Source organism: Chrysochloris asiatica, unplaced genomic scaffold, assembly GCF_000296735.1.
Source record: "Chrysochloris asiatica unplaced genomic scaffold, ChrAsi1.0 scaffold00126, whole genome shotgun sequence".
NCBI lineage: Eukaryota > Metazoa > Chordata > Mammalia > Afrosoricida > Chrysochloridae > Chrysochloris > Chrysochloris asiatica.
The window spans coordinates 1175920-1181566 of record NW_006408644.1 but is presented as its reverse complement, the minus strand read 5'-3'; the positions used below and the strand labels follow the sequence as shown (position 1 = coordinate 1181566).

The 5647-nt window shown below is 39.5% G+C and overlaps 1 pseudogene; it reads left to right on the top strand.

Moving 5' to 3' along the window:
* The first annotated feature begins 4966 nt into the window (after positions 1-4966).
* LOC102835982 lies at positions 4967-5436 on the top strand (annotated as a pseudogene).
* The last annotated feature ends 211 nt before the right edge of the window (positions 5437-5647 follow it).

The following is a 5647-nucleotide window of genomic DNA, read 5'->3' as shown; positions in this document are numbered from 1 at the left end:
AATTTTACTAAACATTTATGGTAAGGTTGTCACCAATACTATTCAAATTATTCCAGAATAGAGAAGAGAATGGAAAACTTCCTAATACATACTATGAAGCAAGCATACCCCTCATACCAAAACCAGGGAAAGACATCACTAATAAAGAAAATTATAGACCAATATCCCTCATGAACATGGATGTAAAAATTCTCAGCAAAATCCTAGCCAACAGAATTTAACAACACATCAAAAAAATAATACATCATGACCAAGTGGGATATATATCAGGGATGCAAGTATGCTTCAACATTAAAAAAAATTTTAATGTAATCCACCATATAAATAAGAAAATGGAAAAGAACCACATGATCATATCGATTGATGCAGAAAAGACATTTGACAAAATCCAACATCCATTCCTGATAAAAACACTCAAAAAAGTAGGAATTGAAGGGACATTCTTCAATGTAATTAAAAACATATATACAAACCCAACAGGAAACATCACTCTCAATGGAGAGAAACAGAATGCCTTCCCTCTGCAAACAGGAACCATACAAGGATGCCCTTTACCCTCACTCCTATTCAATATTGTTTTGGAAGTTTTAGCCAGACTTATAAGGCAAGCTATAAGGGAAATTAAAGGCATCAAAATTGGCAAAGAGGAAGTAAAACTCTCTCTACTTGCAGAAGATATGATCCTATGAATAGAAAACCCAAAGACTCAGCATGAAAACTACTGGAACTCATTGGAAGAGTCAGCAAAGTGGCAGCATACAAGATCAACATACTAATAATCACAGCACTGAAAAGGAAATTAGGAAGGTAATACGATGTAAAACAGTCACCCAAAGGATGAATATTTAGGACTAAATATAACCAGAGAAACAAAGAATCTATACAAAGAAAACTATAAAACACTACTACAAGAAACCAAAAGAGATATACAAAAATGGAAAATTATACCGTGCTCCTGGATAAGAAGACTTAACATTGTGAAAATACCAATATTATGCAAATCAATCTACACATATAACACAATTCCCATCCAGATTCCAATGACATTCTTTAGACAGATAGAAAAAACAATTACAAACTTTATATGGAAAGGAAAGAGAACCAGGATAAGCAAAGCACCACTTTAGAAGAAGAACAAAGTTGAAAGTCTCTCACTCCCTGATTTCACAATTTGCTACATGGCTACACTGGTCAAAACAGCCTGGTACTGGTAAAATGAAATATACATTGATCAATGTAACAAAATCAAGAATCCAGAAATTAACCCATCCACATACAGCCAACTGATCTTTGACAAAGAGCCAAAGTACATTGAATGGCAAAGACATAATCTCTTCAACAGATGGTGCTGGCAGAACAGGAAATCGATATGCAAAAGGTTGAAACAAGACCTTTACCTTTCTCCATATACAAAAACCAACTCAACATGGATTAAAGACCTTAAATGTGAATCCCATAATTACAAAGGTCATCAATGAAAAAATAGGGACAAATTAAAGGGCTGTAATCCATGGAACACACAGACTACCAAACATTGTGAAAATTACACAGACAAAAGAAGTCAAAATAGATGATCGGGGCGTTCTAAAAATTAGAAACTTATGTGCACCAAAAAATTTAATAAAAAGAGTAATAAGGGAGCCCACAAAATGGGAAAAAATATTTGCAATGATATATCAGACAAAAGAATAATTTCTAAAATCTATAGGAAATGACAGCACCTATGGAAAAAGACAAATAGCCCAATAAAAAAAAAATTGGCACAGATACTTCACCAAGGAAGAGATTCGGGCAGCCAACAAACATATGAAGAAATGTCCATGATCATTAGCAATTAGAGAGATGCAAATCAAAACAACAATGAGATATCCCCTTACACCAGCAATAACAGCGAAGTACAAAAAAGCAGAGGACAATAAATACTGGTCAGGATGTGGAGAGACTGGGATCCTCCTACATTGCTGGAGGGAATGCAAAATAGTACAACCACTCTGTAAAACAGTGCGGTGGCTACCTCAGAAAGTTGGAAATAGAAATGAATTATGATCTGGCAATTCCTCTGCTTCGTATATGTACACAAGAAATATGAGCCAGAACACAAGTAGATATATGCACACCAATGTCCATAGCAGCATTATTCACAATAGCGAAAAGGTGGAGACAGCCTAAGTGTCCATCAATAGAAGAATGGATAAATAAACTTTGGTACATACACACAATGTAATATTATGCTACCTTGAATAATAACAAGTAAGCTGGAAGCCACCACATAACATGGATGAACCTTGAGGACATAATGCTGAGCGAAATTAGTCACAAAAAGACAAATACTGCATTAGGACCATTATTGTAAAATCTTAAGGAAATATATTCATACTGAAAGGTGAAAAAAAATTATTTGTTGGTTACCAGTGGGGGGGGGGAATAGGAGGGTTCAGGAGTAGAGGGTGGGGGCAGTAGAGCACAGGGTAGTGGGTAGATACATCATAGTTTGGGTGTTGGGGAGGACAATACACAAGAAGGGGGAGGAGGTGAAAGAACAAGGAAGATAGTGAACCCTTAGGCAGGTTTGCAAGGGTTAAATCAGATAGAAGTAAATAGTGATGTATGCTCAATCTTGGAACAACAGGGCTCTGGGATACAGGAATCAAGACATACTCTGGAGTGGGACAATAATGTTAAGATGTTTGACAGATTTATGAATATTGGTTTCCCTTGCCCACTATTATAAAATAGAAACTTGAGTGGGATAGAAAGAAATGTCAGGAGACATGATTACAGAAAGCGTTTATGCCCGTCTTCAGCCTAAAACTGATAGGAATATCTAAAAGGAGTTCTAGAACTTGCCCAGTGAAATAGGCTTCTTGCAGTGCCTTTGCAGTGTATAGAATCTTAGGCGGAATTCTGAGCCCCATCCAGAACCTTCTGAGGTGGGATGTCCCCACTAGAAAGGATAAGCAGACCAGTCTGAAACAGCTAGAGCAATACAAGATACGTCTTCGAAGAAAGTCAGCAGGCAAAACCCAAAACAAAAATGGGAGTATGGTTGGCTACTACAAGAATAAGCAAGGAGACATCACCAGGGAGACATCAAGGCAAGCAATTAAGTTCCTTCAGGACAAATCCCCCTCTAAGACTGAAACTCAAAGGGAACATATGAGCAGGCATGTAAACTTGCATATGACTATGTTGGCCTACTGGTGAGTGGAAGACAGAGAAAGGCAGAAATGAAGAAATGGGCTGAGTTCAACCATGTTCCATTAACTTCTGTTGACCTGGAGATGAGAGAGAGAAGAAGAAGGGCTGGTTGGTCCAAAATGTGCTGAGACTTGGGGACTCCTGAGCCCATGGACAAAGACCATAGTCACAGAGGGCTAGAGTTGAGAGTGAAGCATCCAGCTGATACGAAGTGAGAGGAGATGCACAAGAATGCCCAGTCTTGCAGATAGTACCCATTTGACCTAGCCTTGATGGCTTGATAATCAGAACTCGACTAGAGGAAAATTAAAAAAAAAAATTTTTTTTTGATAAAGGAAACAAATTTAAATTACTACAATTTAATTGACTTGACCTATATTTACAGATGTTTGTTGTTGTTGCTATTAGGTGCCATCGAGTCGGTACTGACTTATGCACTGACCTCATGCAAAGCAGAACAAAACACTGCCTGATCCTGGGCCAACCTCACTACAGTTGCCACGCTTGAGTCCATCAAGGCTGCCACTTGGCCAATCCATCTCTCTGTGGGTCTTCCTCTTTTTCTCTGACCCTCCACCTTACCAAACATGATATCCTTCTCCAGAAACTGGTTCCTCCTGAAAATATGTCCAAAGTATGAGGCATGAAGTTTGGCCATCTTGGCCTCAAGGGAGCACTCTGGCTGCACTTCTTCCAAAACGGATGTATTAGTTCTTTTGGCAGCCCATGGCACTTTCAATATTCTCCTTCAACACCATAACTCAAAGGCATCAATTCTTGTAGGGTCTTCCTTATTCACTGTCAAGCTTTCACATGCATATGAGGTTATTGAAAATACCACGTCTTGGATCAGGTGCACCTTAGTCCTCAAGCTGACCTCTTTGCTCTTCAACAGTTAAAAAAGTTCTTGTGCAGCAGATTTGTCTAATGCAATACGTCATTTGCTTTCTTAACTGCTGCTTCTGTGAGTGTTGGTAGTTGATCCAAGAAGAATGAAATACTTGACAACTTTAATCTTTTCTCTATTGATAAGAATGTTGTTTATTGGTCCAGTGGTGAGAATTTTTGTTTTCTTTACATTGAGATGTAATTCATACTGAAGGCGGTGCTGTTTGATCTTCATCAGTAAATTTTTAAGTCCTCTTTACTTTCAGCAAGCAAGGTTGTATCATCTGCATATGGCAGGTTGTTAATGAGTCTTCCTCCAACCCTGATGCCACGTTTTTCTTCATATAAGCCAGCATCTCAGATTATTTGTTCAGCATAAAGGTTGAATAAGTATGGTGAAAGAATACAACCCTGTTAAACACCTTTCTCAATTTTAAACCATTCAGTGTCCCCATGTTCTGTTCTAACAACTGCCTCTTGGTCCAGGTATTTGTGGATGTAGTAGCTCAAGATACCAACTGAGAGGGAAGAAGTCTTCATATCAAGTATCAAATATATCCACTCTGTATACAGGGTAGCTAGGAACAGGCAACTTAGGCTTTGGCTACCTAAAATGAGAGGGTGATAAAGGCATGAAGCGACTGGCTTACAAGGTTTCAAGAGGGAGTTTAGCTTAAAAGTGTGAGGGGGAAGGTAGAGTCTCCACTGAACAGTTTTTATCTTGTCTAGATGGGTCTGGTAAAAAGAGATGGGGATAATTTTCTATGATTCAATAGTGAGAAATTGTTATCATGACTAATTGATACTGTCACAATTATGAAGGTAGAAATTTTATAACAAAAAATGAGGGAGAGGGTGACCTTCAGCTCTAAGGACAAACATGGAGGTGGTCTGGATGCTCAGTGTTGTCTGCAGTGCTCAAGCAGCCGAGCTCTGTTCCTCTGAACTCCAGTGATCAAACTTGCTTTTGTCTCAGCATTTCTCCAGGACTGGTATACTCCAGGAGCACAGCACACTCACCTGTCCCCCAGTCATGGTTCTGGTTCCAAGGCTGCATCTCTCCACTGGACTGGTGAGAGGGTTTTCATTGTTTTGCTCCTGGGCCTGCTCTCAGCTGCTCATTTGTCTCCTTTCTCTGTGATAGACTTCTCTCTAGCCACAGTTCTTACTCTACATGGTCACTGGGCCATGGGACAGGATATTACTGACTATATCCATGAAGATGCACGACAGAAACCTGCCAAGGCTGGCCTCCTGACACTCTCGACTTTAAACTTTGCTGGTCTGTGCTATTTCAACTATCATGATATAGGCATCTGCAAAACTGTTTCCATACTGTGGAAGTTCTGAGTTTTGACTTTGTTGTTGTTGTTGTTGTGTGCCGTGGAGTCGGTTCCGACTCATAGCGACCCTGCACAGGGTTTCCGAGGCTGTTAATCTTTATGGGAGCAGAGCGCCTCATCTTTCTCCCACGGAGCAGCTGGTAGTTTCGAACTGCTGACCTTACGGTTTGCAGCCCGATTCGTAACCACTATACTACCAGTGATTGTACACCTTTTTG